The sequence below is a fragment of the Pan troglodytes genome, chromosome 12 (genome assembly GCF_028858775.2).
Source record: "Pan troglodytes isolate AG18354 chromosome 12, NHGRI_mPanTro3-v2.0_pri, whole genome shotgun sequence".
NCBI lineage: Eukaryota > Metazoa > Chordata > Mammalia > Primates > Hominidae > Pan > Pan troglodytes.
This window is the reverse complement of record NC_072410.2, coordinates 16,865,673-16,888,105: the sequence shown is the minus strand read 5'-3', so window position 1 is coordinate 16,888,105 and position 22,433 is coordinate 16,865,673. Positions and strand designations below refer to the sequence as shown.

Here is a 22,433-nt window from a genome sequence, read left to right as displayed (position 1 = left end):
CTCTAGGCTACCTGAGCACCACCACGCAGTTTTTCATGGCTACTGTGATGGTTATTCTTAAGTATCCACTTGACTGTGCCATAGGGGGCTGAGATACTTGGTTAACCATTGCCTGGGTGTGGTTAGATGTTGTTCATAGGAGGGGGTTTTGGATGAGATGAGGTTTGATTCAGTAGACTGAATCAAGCAGATGGCCCTCCCCTGTGCGGGTGGGTGGGCATCACCCAGTCTGTTGGAGGCCTGACTAGAACACAAAGGCTGAGCAAGGGACGATTCAGACTTTTTGGCCTGACTGTCTTCCAGATAGGACATTGTTTTTCTCCTGCCTTTGGACTCAGACCCGGAATGTAACTATATCATTGGCTCTCCTGGGTCTTCATTGTGTGGATTGTAGATTTGGGGAGTTTTCAGTCTCCAGAATCTTGTGAGCCAATTCTTTATAATCTCCCTCTCTCTCTCTATATATATGCATATATATACACACACAAATATTAGTACACATATGTGTATGTATATATTTATATTAGTATAACATACTTATACTAGTATTAATATATTTATTAGTATATATACTATTAAATATATATAACAGTATAGTATATGTATACTATAAATATTGGTATACATACTAGTATTAGTAATATATTAGCATATTAGTATTTGTATATTTATTAGTTATATATGTCTTATATGCCAACATTTAATATATATATAAAATGCTGTATATATAAAACATATATAATATATATAATAAAAAAATTTTTATATATATATATCTCCATCCTGTTGGTTCTGTTTATCTGGAGACCCCTGACCACACCACACATCCAAATATGTCAATCCCTCTAGTTGAACAAAAAGACAGGCTAAACAGAGCTTTCAGAAATATATTAGCTGTTGGCCGAGCATGTTGGCTCATGCCTGTAATCCCAGCGCTTTGGGAGCCTGAGACTCCGGATCATCTGAGCCTGGGAAGCCGAGGCTGCAGTGGGCTGAGATCGTGCCACTTCACTCTACCTGGGGTGACAGAGCAAGACCCTGTCAAAAAAAAAAAAGAAAGAAAGAGAGAGAGGAAGGAAGGAAGGAGGGAGGGAGGGAGGGAGGGAGGGAGGGAAGGAAGGAAGGAAAAGAAAGAAAGAAAAAAGAAAGAGGGAAAGAGAAAGAAAGAGAAAGAGAGAGAAAGAAAAGAGAGAGAGGGAGGGAGGGAGGAAGGAAGGAAGGAAATATATTAGCTGCTGCTTACATTTTAGAAAGTATAGAAAGCAGGCCGGGCATGGTGGCTCACGTCTGTAATCCCAGCACCTTGGGAGGCTGAGGCCAGCGGATCACCTGAGGTCAGGAGTTTGAGACCAGCCTGGCCAACATGGTGAAACCCCGTCTTTACTAAAAATACAAAAAATTAGCCAGGCATCATGGTGGATGCCTATAATCCCAGCTACTTGGGAGACTGAGGCAGGAGAATAGCTTGAACCTAGGAGGCAGATGTTGCAGTGAGCCAAGATCATGCCACTGCACTCCAGCCTGGCCAACAGCAGCGAAACTCTGTCTCAAAAAAAAAAAAAAATTATAGAAAGCAGTCAGCACCTGTCATTAGAAACCACAGGGATTGTTTTAAGAGGGAGATGAAAGCCAGGATGATTTGGGGCTGAAGGAGAATTTAGAGCCATCGGGCTGAACCATACTATTGTGATCCTGACCATTCCGATATTCTCAGTCCTACCAACGAAGAAATGATCTCAGGCGAGATAAGCAATTTGTTTCCAGGCCCACAGAACAATGTTGCAGAGAAATGCAGCCTTTGCCTCTGTCCATCCCTCTTCTCATCTCTGATCTTGCTTTCAACGCAACCTTCCTCTGTGACCTCCTCTCCTGGTCTCTCCCTCTCTTTTTTTTCCTTGCTTTTTCTCTGCAACCAGCCTCATTTGGGTCTTTAAGCATCAAAACACCTCTTAGACCCTGTGGTGCCTTGGCAGCATTGTTCTTAGACAAAAGCCTGAGTCACTGGCCCTGTGTCAGCTACAGTAAAAGGCCGCCCCACCCCCAGCAGCGCCTGTTAATCCTATAATCCAACACCGATTTCTACAAGACTATACACAATTTTCATTGGTCCAAATTTCAAGTAGGTCAGGCAGCTGATGTTCAGCTGATTAGAGGCTCCTAGGGACCCTACAGATTCAGAGGCAGCAGGGTGTCTTGTAACTTCAGAGGCGACATCTTTCTGAATCAACACAGGCTGCTGAAGAATTCTAATCTTGGTGGCGCTTGAAGCAATTGAGAGTAATGAGCCTCTGTCAATTTGAGAGCAAGACATCCTTTGAATCTCACCCCCCTCTGCTGAGCCATTTTTGGATACAGTAGAGCTTTTAGTCTTTCTATAAAAAGGAAGTTTAACAAAATGTGTTTTCAAGAGAGAAAGTACAATCATTTTTTCCATGGGAAAGTAGAGTTTGTTTAGTAAAAGCGTTTTGACCAGATCAAAATATGAATTCGCTAGTAGAATCTGACAGTCCATGTCACAAATCACTGGTTGTGATAAAGGAGGCATCATCCCAGGAGTTCATGTGTGTGTCGTGCAGTGAGCTTTCCCCAGGAAATGAGATTAGAATTCTGGTTCGCATTGCTATCTGGAATTTCTAGATATACATAGGTAAGACCCAGTGAAGGATTCCATTGCTCTAGAACAGGGGAAGCCATAGATGGTAGCAGACTGCGTGGAGCAGTTCCCTCCCCCTGCCCACGTATCCCCAAGTCTCCATTCCCATTGCCACCAACTTGCACTGGTCTGAGAAATAACATTTGATTGTATTAGGCCACTGCACCTGGGACGTTGTATATTGTAGCATTTAGCATGCATGGACTACATGGGGTGATAAGACCAAGTTGGGAATGAGGTAGGGGAATTAAGGACCAGGAGACTGCCATGGACTTGCTCAGCATCCACCACCCCTGTGGGGAAGGACCAGGGAGCTCAACAGATCTGCCTGGAATCTCCTTGAAAGAGAAGCAAAATTTAATGAGTAGGGAGAGGGAGACTTCTTAACGTTTGTTTTTGGTTTTCTAAACCAGATGAGCCTTAAAATGATATATATCCTGATTGGAAGGAAATATCCCTTTAGGAATACCTAAATTCTTTTGTATATCTAATATGCTAAGAATATCCAAATTCCTTTTCCCTGGTTAACTGGGTGCCTTTTGACTTGATCTCCTCCCACAGGGAGGATCCCTGGGTCCCACTGCTCCTGATCAGTCCATCACCCACAGAAACAAATGAAGGGGAATTCTCATTAACCAATCAGGCTCATGCAAGCTTCCACCCTTGGCCAGCAGCTCCCCAGCCTCCTCCCCTGAGACAGATCTGCGTGCCACCAGCTGAGGAAATGGTCTAGGCCGCAGGAAATCACCAAGTTCCTCCCTAATTGCCCAGCAGACACCTGCTGGATGCCCCTGTGCTGTTGTCTGGGAACCGTACCTGGCTAAGAGCAGGCAGCTGAAAATATTCACAAAAAGTAAGAAAAGAAAGAAATGGAAAAAGAGAAGAAAAAGCACCAGAAAGAGGGAAGGAAAAGGAAGGGAGGAAGGAAAAGAGAAAGAAACAGAGGGTATGGGGAAGAGTGACAAACTGACCTGACCAATAGACAAAGAAGCTAAGAAGCTCGGACCAGGCACCAGGGCAGAATTCTCTTGTCTGAACATCACCACAATGATACTCTGCTGGGATAAGCACCGGGAGGTGCAGATTAAGAATGGCAGCCAGGACACTGAGACTCTGTCTTCATTTTCCAATGACAACGAGAAGCATCCTGGTGCTGGGGCTGGTGTTTTGCACAAGTGCATGATGAACATCACTTCCCCCAAGGGACAGAGCCTAGACAACCCCAGGGCTTTCCTTCTTGAGCCTAAGATGGGTCCCTCCTCTTTCCCAAGCATGACAGTCATCAGTTGTGCCTTTACCAGCCCTGGCAGCTCCATGGCCAGCTCCCTTCCTCCTGCCTTCCTCACCCCTTCTACTGCTCAGAGCTCCTTTCCTCCTCTCTCCCTTCCAGGGAGGCAGTGTGGGAGTTGGGTGAGGGGAGCAGAACTCCGGATTCAACCACTGGGTCTCCTGCTGCCACCAGGGGAGGCCTGATCAGGCAGGTTACTAGGTTACTATGGTCTGAATGTTATGTCTCCCTAAATCCATATGCTGAAACCTAATCCCCAAGGTATTAGGGAGTGGGGCTTTTGGAAGGGGACTTGGTCCTGAAAGTTGGCCCTCATGAGTGCAGTCAGTGCCCTTATAAGAGGCCAAAGTGACCAGAGTTCTTCCCTTCCACCAGTGAGGACTAAAGAAGACGCCATCTATGAGCCAGGAAGAGCACCCTCAGCAGACACCCCATCTGCTGGCACCTTGATCTTGAACTTCTAGCCTCCACAAACCCATTCCTCTTGTTGATAAGCCACCCAATTTATAGTATTTAGTTATGGCATCCTGAACAGACTAAGATATAGGTCCTGACTAGATATTTATTATTATTGTTATTTGTCAAAACTCCACTCACCATTCACCTCCCTTCGTTGGTTTCTTTACATAATCCCAGACTTTGGTTAGTGCTATATTTTAAATGATCAGACCAAAGGAATGGAAAGGTAAATATTCCCTGCCTTCTTTTGCTCCTGCCTGCCTGTGGGAGGGGAGTATGACTTTCACTGGGGCCGGGGGAGAAGATTTCCTCGGAGACTTTCTAGAGTAAGGGATGCGAATCTGAAGGAAGAGAGAAATAAGGAAAAGTAGGGATGTCTTCGCTTTCTGCTGCCCCAGAAGCAGACCCAGATACAAGAATGGGAGTGCAAGTTTACTATGAAGGTGGAGAAAACTATAATGGTGGTGGGAATGGGAGAGAGAGGAGGGAAGTTTGTCAGGAAGGAAGTGAAGCCAGTTACTGCCCTGAACACTAGGAGCTTAGTCTCTCTTGGAGCTCAGGAAGCTGGAGTGGAACACACACCTCTGAGTCCTCTTGCCCTGGGGTGAGGATGCTGGGGTATTTCCTATACGACTCCACCATTCGGCAGGGGTTGGAGGCTGTCCCATTCCATGCCTATGTGTAGGTTGCAAGGAGAAACCCACTTTCTCAGGTAAAAGAATGCAGGTGCTGCCCTGGGGTGCTTTGAAGTGGTAAGGGATGGGGAGGGTAGGAAAGCAACACTGTCTGCTACAGATTTTAAGAAAGGAAAGCTATGATCTTCAGTCCTCCTGATGGCGTGTGAGACACCTAAGCAAGGAACATCGGTTCTTTGGAAGTTGCTTCCTGATTGCCACAGTTTATCCTTTTCAATGAACTGCTCCCAAAGCCTGGGCCACAGATCCTCACCACCTGGAGGCTGCAATGTCCTTTGCCCAGCTGAGCACCAACGTCTCCTGAGCCTGGCTCCACAGCTGGACTGCAAGCTCCTCAAGCATGGAGCTGCTGTGTGATTGCTTTTGTGTTTCTGAATCCTGCCTGAGATGTCTTATTTACATGCCCAGAGGAGGAGACAGAAGAGGAGAGCATTGAAAAAGATCCCTTTCATCAAGGAAGGGGTTTTCAGAGACCACGCTTGTGAGAAGCTTTGCATAGGGGCTGATCACTCTTCTGCTGAATATCATAAATCTCTTATTGTCCACTGCTAAAGATGCAAATCGCAGAACATTTGTTTGGGGCTACTGGCCAGATAGCCTGTAACTGCCTAAGCAAAGCAGTCTCTGAAACACCCATGAGGCCTGGGGATGAAACGATGCTTCCTAAGTGATCTTGGCCCAAGCGTCACCCGGAGGGCGCCCCTAGAGTTTGTTTCTCCCTGTCGTTGAGTGTTTATTGCACTCCAAGTCTAAGGTTCAGCTTAGACTTGGAGGTGGGGACTTTGTTTCTGCCCTGTCCTATCGTGGAGCCATTTGCTCATCTTTAGGAGAATGATCTGCGGTCCCTGTGCTGTGCTGAGGCCCCCCGGCTTATTCAGAGAGAATGAGCCTTAACAGATGGGAAGGATGAAAAGGAGCGGCTTGCTTCAGGGAGCTGCACTAACCTGGCAGGGTTCTTAGGGACCATTGAGTTTTGCTCCACTTCCTGAACTCCAAATGGCCCCCCAAGGCCCTGAAAGAGTGATTTCAGCTCCAGGGAGCAATGTGCTCTCCTCATGCAAAGGATCAGACCAGTGTCTTTGTAATCCTAGCTGCCTCAGGAAGGTGCTGGCTGCCTCAGCACCTGCTGCATAAATGCCCATAAATATTGATATTGTTTTAAATTGCCTATTAAAGAGAATGGCCAACTCCATGAAACCATTTTAAATAAATGTAGATTGCCTGACTCCCTGGATCTTTTTTCATCCTCTGATCCTCTGGAGCTTTTTCTTCTAAAACAAGCTCCCTTCCACCCACAGCACAGAAGGTCCCCGAGAGTGACATGGGCTCCCCGCTCAGCTCCCTCTCTGCAGAGAGGTCCCAGCCTAGTTCTTCCAAATACTTATCTTCTGAAGTAAGTGGCAAGAAGGATGGGGTCCGGAGGAAAGAGAAATGGAGCAGCTGAGGAAGGGCAAAGATGAGCAAGGAAAAGGAAGATCTGGGATTGAAAGAAAAGAAAAAGAAAGATGAAGACATAACAGGAAGAGGGATGACATTAGACTTCCCCATAGGTCAGGGATGTCATAGCCCAGTGCCTCTCCTCACTGCCTGGGCTGGCCAACGCATTCCCTTTCTTTCATAAAGATTTTCCTAAGCTTCCAGCTGCCAATCAAGCTTCTGTTCTGCTTCCTAATTCCTCCATCCTTCCCTGTGGCACTGATCACTTTCTAATATTCAGCTGTTGTGGACAGACTTTGAGGGCAAGAAGTTGTCATTTATATATCTGTAAACCTTTCACAGCACAGAGTATAACTTTCGAAAAGTCAAAAATGTGATGTCATCTCAATTTCTGTGGTTTAAATGTGTCCCGTCCAAAATCCAAGTGTTGCCAATGTGATCGTATTAAAAGGTGAGGTCTTTAAGAGATGATTAGACCATGGCAGCTTTTTTCCTGTAAGTGGGATTAAGGCTCTTATAAAAGGGGCTCCAGCTGTGTTTGGCTGGCTTGCTCTTCTGCTCTTCTGCCACATCAGCACAGGGCATTTGTTCTCTCTTGCCCGTCCACTTCTGCCATGTGAGAACAGAGCAAGAAGGCTCACACCAGATGCCAATGCTTTAATCTTGGACTTCCTAGACCCCAGAAAGAGTAGAAATAAAATTCTGTTCTTTATAAAGTACCTATCTTTCTGTGGTATTCTGTTACAGCAGCACAAGTTGACTAAAACACCAATCTAGAATACATGTGTCAAAGAGAGATTTCATTACGAACAAGGGAACACATATAATAGTAATGCCTGTTCAGAAAGCATTTTTAAGAACTGGGTATTTCTAGAAGGTTTTTGGGAACAGAGTGTTAGAATATGATTGCTAGGTTATATAGAACATTGGTTAATGTTCTACCGAGCAATGAAACCACAGCTTCCCTAATGGACAGAAATCTACAGGTAACATCACAGAGACTGGGCTCTAATCAGTAAGCAACAATGTCAAACACAGATTTATTCTCCCAGAGGTTTGAAAATCCTGGCAGGTCATGGCATGACAATGGAAGGACATGCTGTCAGTCACTTCTTATTTCCAAGTTTGGGATGATGTTTCTAAATATAAGTGTTCAATAAATGTTTAGTGAATGACTGCATGAATAAGACAGGAATCTAAAATCATGTCCTATAGGTAAACAGATCTTTTCTATTTCTAATTCCCATGATTTGTTCAGTGTAGCTCTTGGGCCCTTTATTGAACTGTGGAAATTTGAAGGAAGTCCATTGACATGAGAATGGCTTTTCATATTGTACGATTAAACATGACTTATATTTTAATAAAGTCCTGGGTCACATGTGTGGCATGAAAATACAGCATTCAATGCTGTTGCCCGAGTCATGTGAATATGGTGTTATTAAAAGTCAGAGCGTATTGAATGTAATTGCATGCAGGACCCTGGCTTTCCTTCCCACTACATCTCCTGTTTTATTAAAAATAAAACTTTCTATGTAACCAAAATATTAAATGGGGATTGTAATATTAGCTCTTATTTAACTCTAAATTGACTCTGGATCATTTTACATGGTTAATGGCTTACAAAAAGCAATGTACTAAAATCCAGGTCTCACATAAATAGTAAGGTCCAATTTAACGGCAACAAGCTAGGAGAGTTTTAAATGACCATTTCAGAAACATTTTGCTAAGTCCTTGTTTTACTCCTCCACCTCCAGTTCAGTGCTAAGAGCCCAGAGCTTAGCTCAGCTAAGTGCAGAATGAAAATGTTCAAAAGTCACCCTCACGCATCCATTCAGAGACCTATGCATCTGCCTCCTTGTTGACAATGTGTGCCAGTGAGGGTGGCACGGCTACGTGCCCAGCTGCCCTGCACTACATCTGGAATCTAGCCTGGTCTCTGGCATTCCATGTGGTGGGGTCACTGAGCAAGCCTGCTGGGACCTGTGGCCATGGGGTCTCTTTCTCCAGCTCTCTTTTCAAAGGTGTGGATCTTCAGTTCCCCAGGATTACTGTCATGCTGCAAGGCTCAGCCAGCCCTGGAACACAAATTAATTCCTTCTTCTTAATCTTTCAGGGGCACAGACATCTTTGAGAATCTGTAGAAAGTTAAGCCTGGGTTCCTTCCTTCAACTGCAAGCACACATGTATATGCCTCCCCTTTCCAATATAATCTAGAGGGTTGAGGTAATGAAACCCTGTGAGGGACATTTGGAACCTGTAAGAGCCCCACAAGAGTGACAGATGTTCCTTTCAAGTGTTTGCAAACAGACAAGCCTTCCCTGGTCAAAGAAATGTTATCTCTCTTTGAATATAAAGAGGTGAGCTTGGAAATGGGGGTAATGACAAGATTGGTTACTCTGCTGGCATGTGAGGCTATCTCTGGGAGCCACCTCTTCTCCAGGATGGGGCAAGCCCCTGAGAACCTATCTTCCCATGGGAGTATTGCAACAGCTATGTGCCAGGTCCCCACTTCCGTGTGTCTGGTCCACCAGCTTTCCAACTCATCTCTGATCTTGTGTGCAGTGGACTCCACTAGTCACTTACAGCACATGTGCGTGCATATGTGCTTCCCTCCTGAAGACTGCTCTTTTTTTATTGCCCACTTAGATTCACACAGTGGTTTCATCCAGTCCTTTGTGTATGAATTGAAACTCAAGCCAGTACAAGGCAAGAAGAGACCCGGAACTAAGGGATCACCAGCTTAGCAGAAGTCCAGGGCTGTTTGGGATGTGAACAGGGAGATAAGTTTGGAGAGGTAGATTGAGGCACTTAGGCAGAGGGGCTAAAATGCTGAGTCAGGGCCTGTGGCTTGTGCTAATGGAGGTAAGATAAGACATCACTTGTAAAGTAAATCATCACCAATTTTACATCTGTTTTGCATATTCTGATTTTTGTAGATTAGCCTCTGTGCCAGACTTTCTCCCCTTCTCTCAAAATAGTAACACCCATATTGCTGCCCAACCCACAGACATGCCCAGCCTCCCTTGCAGCTACTCATGGCCATGGGTGAATGTTCTAGCTTAGAAGACGCATGAGCAATGCCTGTGATCCCCTTACAGTGAAGCCCTCATGCCATTCTGTCTGAAGAGCTCAGCCAAAGCAGCTCAAGCTCCAGCTCTGTTCTGGACCATGAGGATGGGGACTAGGTTGAGTGTGACAGCGTAGGTCCCTGGCAAATTCATAGAGCCACCAACACAGCTGGCTATCTCATCCCCTGCTTGATTTCTTCTATGTGTAAGAGAAATCAATATCTATCGCGCTGAGGCCACAGTTGCTCAGGGTTCTTGATTATGTATGGAATCCTATAAATACAGCTTCTCTGCCTCTTATCTATTTGTATTCCTTCTCCTTCTTCTTCTTCTGGATACAGGGTCTTGCCCCATTGCCCAGGCTGGAGTGCAGCAGCATAATCATAGCTCACTGCAGCCTTGAACTCTTGGGCTCAAGTGACCCTCCTGCCTCAGCCTCCTGAGTAGTCCTATTTTGTTTAAACTCCTCTTCTAAAACAATTCATTAGGCTTTAGATTTCTCAACTATATCTTTAAACATCTTCAGCTTCCTTTATTCACTTTCAATTTTTCTTCCACTGTACATGGAACATCCTCAATAAAGATAAATTAAAGGAATGAATAAGCACTTGTCCTTTGGAGGTTGTGGCTGTATTTTCCCTTGTTTAGGAACACAGAGTCTACAAACACAGGAGAGCTGGAAGTGAGAGTTGGGAGGCACCACCCCAGAGTTCATTTACTTCACTTTCCACCTAATAAAAAAAAAAGAAATCTCCATTTACAAGCATTTCCCATCACACTACAGCTCTACCCTTTCTTCCTTGTTTTCACTCCCAGCCCCAATAAATACGTCTTTCACAACACCTGGAAAACTTAGCACCAAACAACTTAAGCCACATCCTCCCTCCTTTCAGATCCACCCAAAGAGGTTATGGCTTCCAGAAAATTTCCCTTTGGCTATAAAACAGAGAAAGGCTAGCATTCCATACTCATCCCACATCCGCGATTTAGAGTTTTGTGGGAATCAATGTTCCTGCTACCACCACTCCCAGCAAGAGGGCATGTTCAGAATGTGAATGGTGGCTGTGAGGCCTCAGCAGCTCAGAGCTTCTTCCTCTAGGGTCCAGGGTATGTCCCGTGCCCTTGAGCTGCTCTTCTGACTACAGGTGGGAACATAGGGGACTGGCAGCAAGAGCTGCCAGCCTCCTGGAGGGGTTAGGAACCCCACACACGTCCCCAGACAAGACGGGGAGCGCCACCTTTAGCACCCTGCCTCACCCAATTCATTCCTCCACAGCCTCAGTTGAGGTTCCACACCCTCCATCCACTGAAACCCATGTCAAGTTCACCTTCAACCCCACGCTATAACTTGAGAACATTGCTCTGTTCTCCTCAGACTCCTGGCTTCATGCAGGGCCCCCACCCCTCACTCTTTTGGAAGCCCTCCCCCTGGGCTCCTGAGACAGCACGCATCCTGTCTTTCTCCTGCATCGGTTGTTATTTCTTAGTTTCCTGTGCTGGCTTCTCCTTGGCATGGCTTTAAAGGTTGGAGACCCTCGTGGCTGGAGTCAGGCCTTGTTCCTCTAAGGGAGCTCACCCAATATCCTAGGCTTTAAAGGTGTCTATGTGGAGAAGTCCCAAATTTCTGTTTCCACTCCCTCCGCTGAGCTCCCAGCTCGAATTCCTACCTCCTGCCTGAGTCCACCTTTGTCCCCTGCCAGCAACCAAACCTGCTGCTCTTTTCCATTTGAGGCAGCAACTCTCATCCTCCTGGGTGTCTCCATGATCTGGGAGCCCTCTTTTCTTTCTCCTTTCCTCATCTCCTGTCTCTCCTACCTCAGAACCTCTCTCCAGTCTGTCCATGTCCCTCCATCTCCTTGACCTCCATCCTCCTTAGACTAAGTCACCGCCCCTCCTCTCAGGATAATCGCGATCACCTCATTCATGCCCCTCCATTTGCTCTTCTGCTGTCTCTTCTCCATACAGTATCCAAATCAAGGGGCCTAAAATGCCAGTCATATTACATGACACCAGCTGAGAGCCAGCATAGCCTTCCTTCCTGCTCAGCGCCAAACTCCCAAACTCCTCACGATGGCCTCCAGAGGCCCTACCCCAGGGTACGGATTCTGCCTGATCCTCTAGCCCCACCATCTCCCATCCTCTCCACCGCCCACCAGCCACACTGACCTCCCTGCTGTACCCCACAGTGCCAAGCCCTCTCCTATTCCCGGAGGTTGCCCCTGCATTTCCTCTGCACCCCAGTCCCCATTCTTCATGGGATTAGTTTGTCCCTAATCCCAGGGCCTCAGATCACCCTGACTTCTCAGAGACACCTCCCCAACCCACTGTGTCAAGTGGATGGAACTCCACCATTCTCTTCATCTCACAACCTTATTTATTTCCTTCATAACCACTCGTCGCATTCAAGTAAAGTATGTTCATGTGTCTGCCTGCCTATTTGCTGCCTTCCGCCCTGCAGCGTGTAAGCTCCAGGAGGCAGGGCCTCGTGTGCCTCCTCCTGGTGCATCTCCTGCGTCCCCAGTGCCTAGTGGGTGCACATCCGTGTTTGCTGAATGAATGAAAGACCAGGGGAATATTACTTTTTTCTTTTTTCTTTTTTTTTTTTTGAGACAGGATCTCACTCTGTCTCCCAGGCTGGAGTGCAGTGGCACAATCATGGCTCACTGCAGCCTCGACCTGCTGGGCTCGAACAATCCTCCCACCTCAGCCTCCGAAGTAGCTGGGACTACAGGTGCATGCCACCATGCCAAGCTTATTATTATTATTATTGTTATTTGTAGAGACAAGGTGTCATTATGTTGCCCAGGCTGGTCTCGAACCCCTGAGCTCAAGCGACTCTCCTTCCTTGGCCTCCCAAAGTGCTAGGATTACAGGCGTGAGCCACCACACCTGGCTGGAATATTATTTCTAAGAGGAGTTTATGAATAGCTCACTATGTGCCAACCTTTATACCAATCCCTTTCAATATACACTATCTCCTTGAATCACCCAAAGTAGGGTTACTTATCCCCATTCTAGAGTTGTGGAAACTGAGGCTTGGAGGTCACTGACTTGCTTCTGCTCACCTACCTGGTTTCGGGGCAGAACTGAACTGAGTCCCAGGTTTGTTTGGTTCTGCTACACCTACTGTCAGCAGTGAGAACAGAGCATTTTAATAGAAACGCTGGGACTATTTTAGTCTTCCTCATTGTTGAAAAACAGCAGGTGATCTAAGACAAAGCCCTCACCTGGAGAGACTCTTCAATGACCTCTTCCCCAGAGCTGCTTTCAGGTGGTTGCAACTGGTTACAAAATCCGGGGGCAGTCCTCACTCTCAGAACAAGTCTTTTTCTTAGCGGTGTGTTAGCTAATGGAGGACAGGCAGACCCGGGTCCGTTGCGTTTGGAGGAGACTTGAAAGCCAGCACCACCACCTTCCTTTCATTCTGAGCGCTGTTGACCAAAGCCTGCCAGTTGGGGAGGGAAGACCCATGGACCAGAGCTCTGCCTCCTTCTGGGTCAGTCCTGGCCAGTTAGATTTGCATGTGTGAGGCCTGAAATAATAAAAATGGAAGGCAAGTGATCCCTGATCCTAGAAACTGAACAAATGGGCGGATTCTGTGAGAGCTGCAAAGGCAGGTACAACCTACTGGAAACCAAGAGGCTTTTGAAAACTTAGGGTAAGTACAGCTGAAAGGATTTCCAAAACGGAACACACTGGTGTTCATCCAGATCAAGTGACAAACTGTTACCAGTGCTTCCAGAGTCCTGCCTGGGCCCTTCAGTCACCACAACCCCCGGTCGGTTATGTTCACCACTCCCCTGACCTCTGACCCCAGAGAGTCGGTTTGCCTGTTTCTGCTCTTATGTAAATGTAGCCATGTAGTGTGTATCCTTTTGTGCCAAGCTTCTTTCATCCAGTGTAATGTTTCTGAAAGCATTTGTTCATATTGTGAGTTGTCTATCGCATTTCACTGTGGGCAGACACCACAATTTGTCTGTTAGCTGTCTGGTTTTAACATACTTCTGATTAGCATCACTTTCTAGGCTGGATGGGAACCAAATAGGGTTTAATGCAGCCACCTCTTTAAAGATGGGGCCACTCCATAAATTTCATTTCATGCAACTAATGTCTAGGAAACATTCTTTCTCCTTCTTTATCACTCTCTTTTATGTGGATATATTTGTAGAACTATTTAGGCTCTGATCAGCCTTCACCGTGCATGGTTCTGGAAAAGGTACTGGACCAAGCCTTAGAAAGAGGAGTTTCTGCAACTGAATGTTATCATTGATGAATCCATTCCAATGGCATGGAATTAGTAACACCTGCCCTGCCTCCTCCCAGGGCTACTCTGAGGATCAAATGAGATAGAGCAGATATTATACAAGACCATATGATACAGCTTCATAAAAAAAAGACACACATGTATTCTATTTGGGAAAAAAAGGCTATAGTATACCATTATGAGTAGTAATGTTATAAAAGAATTTTTCTTATCTTTGCATTTTTAAAAATCCATATATTCAACATGGAAAATGTTTTACTTTAAAAATAAGAAATATGCTATCAAAGTCAAATAATATCTCTAGAAAGGCATTGAGATCTATAAATTACAAAATAAATGAAAGCCGTTATATATTGCTTGATTGGCTCATAAGGAAGACTGGCTGGTTTTTAAAAATAGAACTTTACTTTTTTGTAATCTATTTGGCAAAGCCAGAACAAAAACAGCTCCTGCTGAAAGATTAAAAGAAAAATAAAGTGCTTCACAGTTCAGGCTGCCAAGAGATAAATGGGGTCTACAATTCCTCACATTACCTTTCTTAACAAGGAGGCGGTTGTTGAACATGAGGGTTGGTTACCTGTCTGAGGAGTGCCTGTGGGCTGTGCTTTTTCATCCTCTAGGTGGTTCTCGGTAGATACCTGTTCTTAGGCATTATGATGATATGGGAACAAAACAAGGTCTCCCAAGAAAGCAGAGTCGACAAGAGTCACGCCTTGAATTGAAGGTGAGTACACCTAACAATGGGTGGAAAACTCTCCCCATCTCAGTGGATAATTCAGAACAAAAGAATAGTCTCACTCTCTAGGGCTTGACGATCCCAGTTTCCATTGACCTTTACTTGGAAAATCCAAGTGAAGTCTGTAAAAAGAGGTGATATTATTGAACTTTTTTGTGTGTTATTTTTTTTGGCGGGGGAGTATGCTTTGGCATTTGAGGCTGGTTTTTCAACCTAAGAAGCCTCTTATTATTATTCCCAAAGGTCCACTTTAAAAATAATCATTGTTTAAACATAGTGTCTCTTATATAACGGCTGCCTCTATGTCATCTGGGAGCTCCTCAGAAACACAGAATCTTAGACCCTGCCTCAAACCTCAAACCTACTGTATCAGAATCTGTATTTTAAGATCACCAGTGGATGCATGTTAAAATTTCAAAATCCCTTCTCAATAACAAAATTTAGGAAAATATAGGAAAGGTAGAGAGAAGGACAGTTTTGGTGTATGTATTAGTTCATTCTCACACTGCTATAAAGAACTACCTGAGGCTGGGTAATTTATAAAGAAAAGAAGTTTAATTGACTCACAGTTCCACATGGCTGGGGAGGCCTCAGGAAACTTACAACCATGGCGAAAGGCAAAGGGTAAGCAAGTACATCTTACCATGGCGAAGCAGGAGAGAGAGAGCAAGTGAAGGCAGAAGTGCCACACTTTTAAACCATCAGATCCAGATCTCATAAAAACTCACTTACTATCACGAGAATAGCATGGGGGAAATCGGCGCCCATGATCCAATCACCTCCCACCAGGACCCTCCCCTGACATGTGGGGATTACAATCCAACATGAGATTTGAGTGGGGGCACAAATCCAAACCATATCAGTGTTTGCCTCCTGTTTTTCCTCCATGCATTGATTTCTTTTTACATAGTCATCGTCACACTGCTGTACAGTTTTGCAGCTTGGTTTTCACTTAACCTCATCATAAGCATCTTTATGTGTTATCACATCCTTTTTCATAAACATTTCAAATAGTTGCCCAATCGTCCATTAAGCAGAAGTTCTCTGGTTAATTATATTTAATTTCTTCTAGTGAGATGCTTGGGTGATTTAATTTTTTTATATTGTAAGTAACTTAGCAATAAAAAACTTTGTGTCTAGGAATTTACATATTTAGGATTTCTTTTTTCTTGGAGAGATTCCCAGAAAAAAAGTTGAAAAGTAAAGCCTGCTTCTTTATTATAAAATGAGTATATTCTTATTATAAAAAGTTATTAAAATCTGAGAACATGAATTTTTAAATGTGATAAATTTGCATAAACCTACACACAAATAGGTGTGTGTAAAAACTCATGAAATCTGAATCAGGTCTATAGTCAAGCTAACAGCATTGCACTGATGTCAACTTTCTGGGTTTGATGCTGTACAATATTATGCTTCTGAATGTATTCATTCATACTGTTGTGAGTAGTTGGAGAACCTTTGTTCTCATTAGACTATCATATTCCATTGTGTGTCTATACCACACAAGATGTAACCATTGGAAGAATCTGGGAGGATACATGGGGTTTTCTGTATTATTTTTCCAAATTACAGTGAGTCTGTGATTATTTTAAAATAAAAGATTAAAAAATATGAGACAGAGAAGGAAAAAAAAGCCCATCACTCAAGCACAAACCCTGTTAAAAGTTTTGATATATTTCTCTTCAACCTCCTGTTATGGCATGGTCAAAAATTGTAATGCAGGCCAGGCGCAGTAGCTCACACCTGTAATCCCAGTACTTTGGGAGGCTGAGGTGGATGGATCACGAGATCAGGAGATCAAGACCATCCTGGCTAACACGGTGAAACCCTGTTTCTACTAAAAATACAAAAAATTTGCCGGGCGTGGTGGCAGGCCCCTGTAGTCCCCACTACTTGGGAGGCTGAGGCAGGAGAATGGCGTGAACCCAGGAGGCGGAGCTTGCAGTGAGCCGAGATCACGCCACTGTACTCCAGCCTGGGCAACAGAGCGAGACTCCATCTCAAAAAACAAACAAACAAACAAACAAAAAACAAAACAAAAAAAACAGTAATGCAAAATAAAAACCACTTTAAGGCCCTTGATCTGTGCTGCACTTTATTAGGCATAGCTTTGAGAAGATACTAAAATAACTAGAAGACAGTGATGAGTTCTGAGAGGACTGTGGCTGCTGTGCAGACAGGCTTGAGGTGGCTGAGGAACCCCTAAGGAAAACATGCAGCGCCCATCGACTTTCCAGCTCTGCTCCCTGCAAGCCATTTGTTCACTTGCTCCATGCACCCGTCCCGTTTCTTCACTGAATTTCTCTGAGGAACCTGTGAAAATGCAGGGTTTTTTGACAACGGTATAATTGCTTTCAGGGGGTGTACACGGAAGCCAAACAAACAAACAAACAAACAAAGGTCCTTTAGCTAAATGCCCAGCTCTAGCTCTTAGCTGTATTTGCAGAAAGGATACCAAGAAAATGACTGAGGTGGTTGCATTTCATTAATGCCCCAACTCCTAATGGGAAGCACTTGAGTCAACAGCACTGGAGAACACGCAAATTCCCTTTCAATTCCACATCTTGTGCATGCTCACCTGCCAGCCTCATCTCCATGACAACCAAAGAGCCTTCTTCAAAAATCAGCTCAAATGGCACTACCTATGAGACCCTGGCTTCAGCAAGACACAGGGCCATGACATGCCCCCTGCCCTGTGCCCCCTGCCCTATGCTCCCATATATCTGACCTGCTGCTGATGTTCTGTAATTTATCTACGTGCTGGGCTTTCTCCCCATAGACCCTGAAGCCTTGACGTGTTTCTTCCTTGTTAGACACCTCCTGCAGTCTCCCACGCATTTAGAAATAGGTTCTCAACAGGTGTTTGTTGATGCAGGGAAGGAAGAAAGGAAAGAAGGAGGGAAAGAAGGAAGCAGGGAGAGAGGGAAAGTGGAGAGGAGGGAAGGGATTCCATGGGTGTGAAGGCAGTTAAAGCAGCTGTGCCCCATCTTTCAGAACATCTGCAGCTCTCTTGTGGCCATCACTAACATTCATCTCCCCCTCCCTCTGAGCCTGGCATCAACATGGTGTAATAAGCAGCCTTCTGGTGTTGCCTTGGAGGCTTCCACTTTGGTTCTTATTCACCCTATTCTCAGACAAGCTATAGCTAATGCCAACCAGAGAGCAACTGGCCCCTTGTGGTTTCACCACTGGGCCTGCTCTTGGGCAGACAGAAGGACCAAGCAAGTTACACCCTCAAGAGAGCATACTGGTTTTGCCCATTTGGGCAATGAGGTTCATTCCTGAGGGATTGCTTAGCGTGAGATGTGGAGATAGGGCTTGGGCCCAGTTCTAGCTTTGGCCATTTCTATGACCTTGAACCAGGTGCTACAGTAATAAGACTGCTTCTGCAACTAGAAATTACATGGGTCTACAAGGTCCTTCTGTTTTTCCAGCTCTGAGATGGAGGGTTCATTGGCAGCAGGTACAGGTCAGAATCCCAAAGGTGGGAGTCAAGGATGTTTGATTTCACCAGAATTCCAGGGCCTGGGGCAGGCAGGGCCAAGGTCAGGCCGACCTTGGCTGGACATGGTCCATTAGAACTAAAGGAACCAGACCTCTCCAGGCTATTTTGGATCACCAGGACCAGTCCAGCCAAGTAGGCCTTCTGTCCTAGATGGTTGAAAATGGTTATCTACCTTGACTTTGCAATAGGATGGCCTGGGGGAGCTTAAGAAAATGCTGAAGGCTGGGTTCACCCCATAAACTCCTTCTCTGCAGAGTTGACTTACCCACTAGGCACGGTGCCTAGAACACACAAAAAGTTTACATTTCCCTTGAAATCAAATGAAGAAAACAGACTTTTACGTCAAAGAAGAGGTTTTAATATGCAAAATTAACGTATTTTTCTTTATACCAAAATAGTCATAAAATGTCTCAATATATTTTTACAGATGAAGGAGCCCTGGAAACTCATACTGTAGCCCTGGCCAGGGGTGCCCCACTGTGGCATCAGGAGTTTTGAAAGCTTCCCAGGTTGTTCTAATATGTAGCCAAGGTTGCAAACCACTGGTTTTAAGGGTGTCCAAGTGACTTCCTATGCTTAAATAGGTCTACCTGGCCTCCCCTGAGTCTTGCTAGAAATTTCAATTTTAGAGAAATTATAATTAATTGAAAGTAAAAAGTTTTAAATTAAATTGGAACCTGGTTTCTAAAGTCCTCATTCAAATACTTATCAAATGTTGCAGTTACCAGAGACTGAGTAGGCTTTGAAAAAGTGCATTTAATGTGTGAATAGAGGCAGGAGAGATTACTGGTGGTAGTACAGGCAGTTGGCAACCCCAGGCAGCTGGGGGTGTCTGCTCAGGCTAAGAAGGGGGGCTGCTGATGGAGAGAAACCCAAGTGGCCACCCGGACAGCCAGTGGGCCCTCCTATGTCCATGGGCTCCAGGGATTTCCAAAGCTTTCCTTGTTAGATCTGAAGCAGCCTCAAGGCAAGCAGGGTGATGGATTGATCATTATTACCCCACTTTCAAGGTCAAGTTCGGGCCACACATCACAACAGGCCGACTGCCCACCAGCCAGGCAGTGTCCTGCAGCACGGGTGACTTTGCTAACTTCAGACCCTGTATTTCAGTTAAAGCAGAAGATACTGTCAGACTGTGTTTGGGGAGAAAATGAAAGCATTCTCTCACTCTTCACCAGCTTTTGAAGACCAGCATTGAAAATTGCCATGATTTTCATAATGGTACACTGATCCCAGGGCAGCCATGTCTGAAATGTTGAGGTAGAAGAAGCAACAAGTGATTTTGTGTGTGTGTGTGTGTGTATGGTGTGTGTGTGTGTGTAACAACATGCTGTTTAATGAGCCCCTGGGTGCAGGTGGGCTGAGGCCTAAAATGACATCAGCCCCAAGGAGGACGGGACAGGGGTTTTATAGTCCTCTGTAAACAGGAAGTGTCCCAGTCTGATGTGATTGCTACGTAGTACCCGGATGGCCTCCTTCTCAATCTTCAGGGGTACGTGTCTTCCAGCCAGGGTAGGTATCTACCGGCTGGCTCTCTTCCTGATTCTGCTATCTTGCTGACACACGCTGCTGACTCACGTGGCCTTGTGCCTTTGGACTGGGCCTGAGAAGGGAGGAGATACTCATTCCTTCAAGCTTTCAGGCCCCAGAGAGAATCTTTCATTCCTATTTGGTTATAGAAAAAAGGGAAAAGGGGCAACTTTCTCAATAACTACTGCAGGTGTGACACAGGGGGTGGCGTGGGCACCTTGGAAAAAGAAAACCTTAATTTTTTGGGTATTCTTGAGAGACGGGTTGGTATCCACTGTGTCACTGTAGCAGGAGCATCGTCTGGATTGTCTGGTGGTTAACTGTAGTTTCAACAAGTTTTAATGGCTTTTATTATCAATGTTTTAATGGCTATTATCAATGTTTTAATGGCTATTATTTAATTATTATCAATGTTTTAATTATCAATGGGATAGCACAGGAGAAACAGGAGGAGCCCAATGATGAAGATTACTGTCCCTACCCATGTTTTAAATCCTCCTAAATTAGAGAACCACTCTCCCAGAAGGTTTGCCAGGTCCCATCCCTTCCAGGTTTGAGTTGGTACTTGGGCTACTTTTCTGATGTTTGAAGCAATTTCTAGAACTGCTCTTTCCATTATCATCTATGTTAAAACAGCAATTAGAGACATTAAACTTACCACAGACCCCACCTTCTTCTGCTAATAAGTAGTTTAGTGCTAGTCTGTTTTGATAAATTGTCAGGTGCATTTGGTTTTGTTGTTGCGCGAGCACTTCCAGGGCTGAGGTGGTTTGGTTAGTGATTATCTCTAGAACCACCTGTAGTCTAATTATTCTATTTAGCATAAATATGGGAGTGTGATAACCCCATGAACCATCCTCTGCCCAAGTGACAGAACTGTAATATTTGAATGTCCGCTGCGGAAGCCATTCATCCTCTTGCCATCTTTGGCTTCCTCCTACCTTTAAGGATCGTTTTTCTCTGTTTAAGGTATCATACACAGGGACTCCCAGTATGAGCAACAAGTGATTTTTGGCCTTCCCTTTAGGAACAGGATCTCCGGCAGGGTCCACAGGGCTCCAACCTGGCTACAGGACCACAGCTCCATCTTTTGGACAGCGATGGGATTTGCTTAGGGGCCCAGAGAGTATAGACACTGCCCTCTGTCTCCTCACTTCCACTGCCCCTACCCACTGCCCAACAAATGAAAAAGAAAGAGAAGAAAAGGGGAGACAGGCAGCTCTCCAGCGTGGAGATCATCAGTCTTGCTTCTCCTTCCGTGCAAGACTAAATGACTTGCATTTGCCATTGTGGAAAATTTTACAACATAGTGGAGAGAAAATAAATACTTCAACATTTTTTTTTAATTTAAAGGTGAGCATAACACTAAGAGGTTAGTGTGAGGTGTGATGCCATTCCCAAAGACCTGAGGCCTCGTGAAAAAAAAAAAAAAACTACATACATTTGAGTAAACCTCTGTCATGAGAGCAGAATAATCACAGAATATTGAAAGGAACTAAATATGGTATTTCAGCCAGTCAAGAAGTTACCTCCTTGATCTCTAAAATAGCCATCTCCATTTCATTCTGAACACAATTTTTATCATTAAAAATTTCTGAAGCTGTAGTTCCATTATATGTATCTATTTCTTTAGAAAGTATATCAATGAACTATGGCACACATGTCTTGTGTACACTGTAAAGCCTCCAAAACAGAAATGAGAATGTGAGATAGAAAGAAATACAATTCTTCTTTCCCACCACGCCCCAGAGGAGAGTCTGGCACCTCCCCCAGGGTGTGCCTTTCACATGGAAACCACAGGGCAATACTGCGTGAGTCCAGCCAGCCCATGGAGGATGGAGTGGCAGGCCCTCTTGCGTCTTCGCTAGAAATGTGGGACATATGGATGCACATTTAGCAAGAAGATGTTGCTGGAAGAAAGGCAGGCCACTCTAGTTTTGCCAGTGCCAGGTCTCTGAGATTCGGGGGCTCACCAAATACCATGCCAGCCCTCCATTTCCCAGCCTGGTACAGCTGGGCCAGGTCGCTGCGTCCCCCATGGAAGGCGGGGGAAGCACTGGTGACCAGGCGGGAGCCTCAGGACCCAGAGTGCACAGAAGGGGCCTCCGCCCTGCATTAGGCTGGATGTGAATGACAAATAAACATTCGTTGTACTAACCCACAGAGACATGGGGAATTAATTGATAATTGGAGCAGGATCACACCTATCCTGACAAATACACGCAGCAAGTCTAGCTGATGAGAACTGGAGGCCAAGCTTTGGAAGATCAGTTATGTCCACTTGCAGCACGTAGAGGTGCTAGGGACACAAAGGAAGTGTCCCTAACCAGAAAGAATCAGGAAGACACAAACTATCTGCTAGTACAGTGCACCACCAGTCTGGTTATTCATAGGTTGGTGTGTCTGCACGTAAAAACAGTATCTTCCCTGAATATGAATGTGTTGGTGTTGTTCTGTTCAAAGCATTTCCATGTTTATTGTTTCATTTGGCTAGCAAGTATATATATTCATTCACGTGCAAAAATCCATGCAGACTTGAGAACAAATTGTATGCCACCTCTAATGAAGACTTCATTAAGGTTGTGACAAGTATGTTGGTGACTCCGCTCTTTCACTGCCTCCAGCTCACTTCATGAGGACCACCTTAGGAATCCCTGAAATCCTGCTGATGCTGAAAGCTGGAAAGTGACCCTCAATATCAGTCACATGGAAATCCCTCTGCAGTTATGTTGGATCGATCCTGCCAAATAAACATTCTGGACTTCTGAATTGGAGGTTCCCCTCTTCTAGTTATA

At 45.1% G+C, this 22,433-nt stretch overlaps 1 long non-coding RNA gene across 1 annotated transcript in view; it reads left to right on the top strand.

The window, feature by feature from the left end:
* LOC129143246 (uncharacterized) overlaps nucleotides 1-22,433 on the top strand; it is a 72,049-nt gene that overhangs the window by 5,764 nt on the left and 43,852 nt on the right. The window contains exon 2 of the long non-coding RNA XR_008546488.2: nucleotides 14,485-14,588. This is a non-coding gene — a long non-coding RNA (uncharacterized LOC129143246). The remainder of the gene's footprint in view (nucleotides 1-14,484; nucleotides 14,589-22,433) is intronic.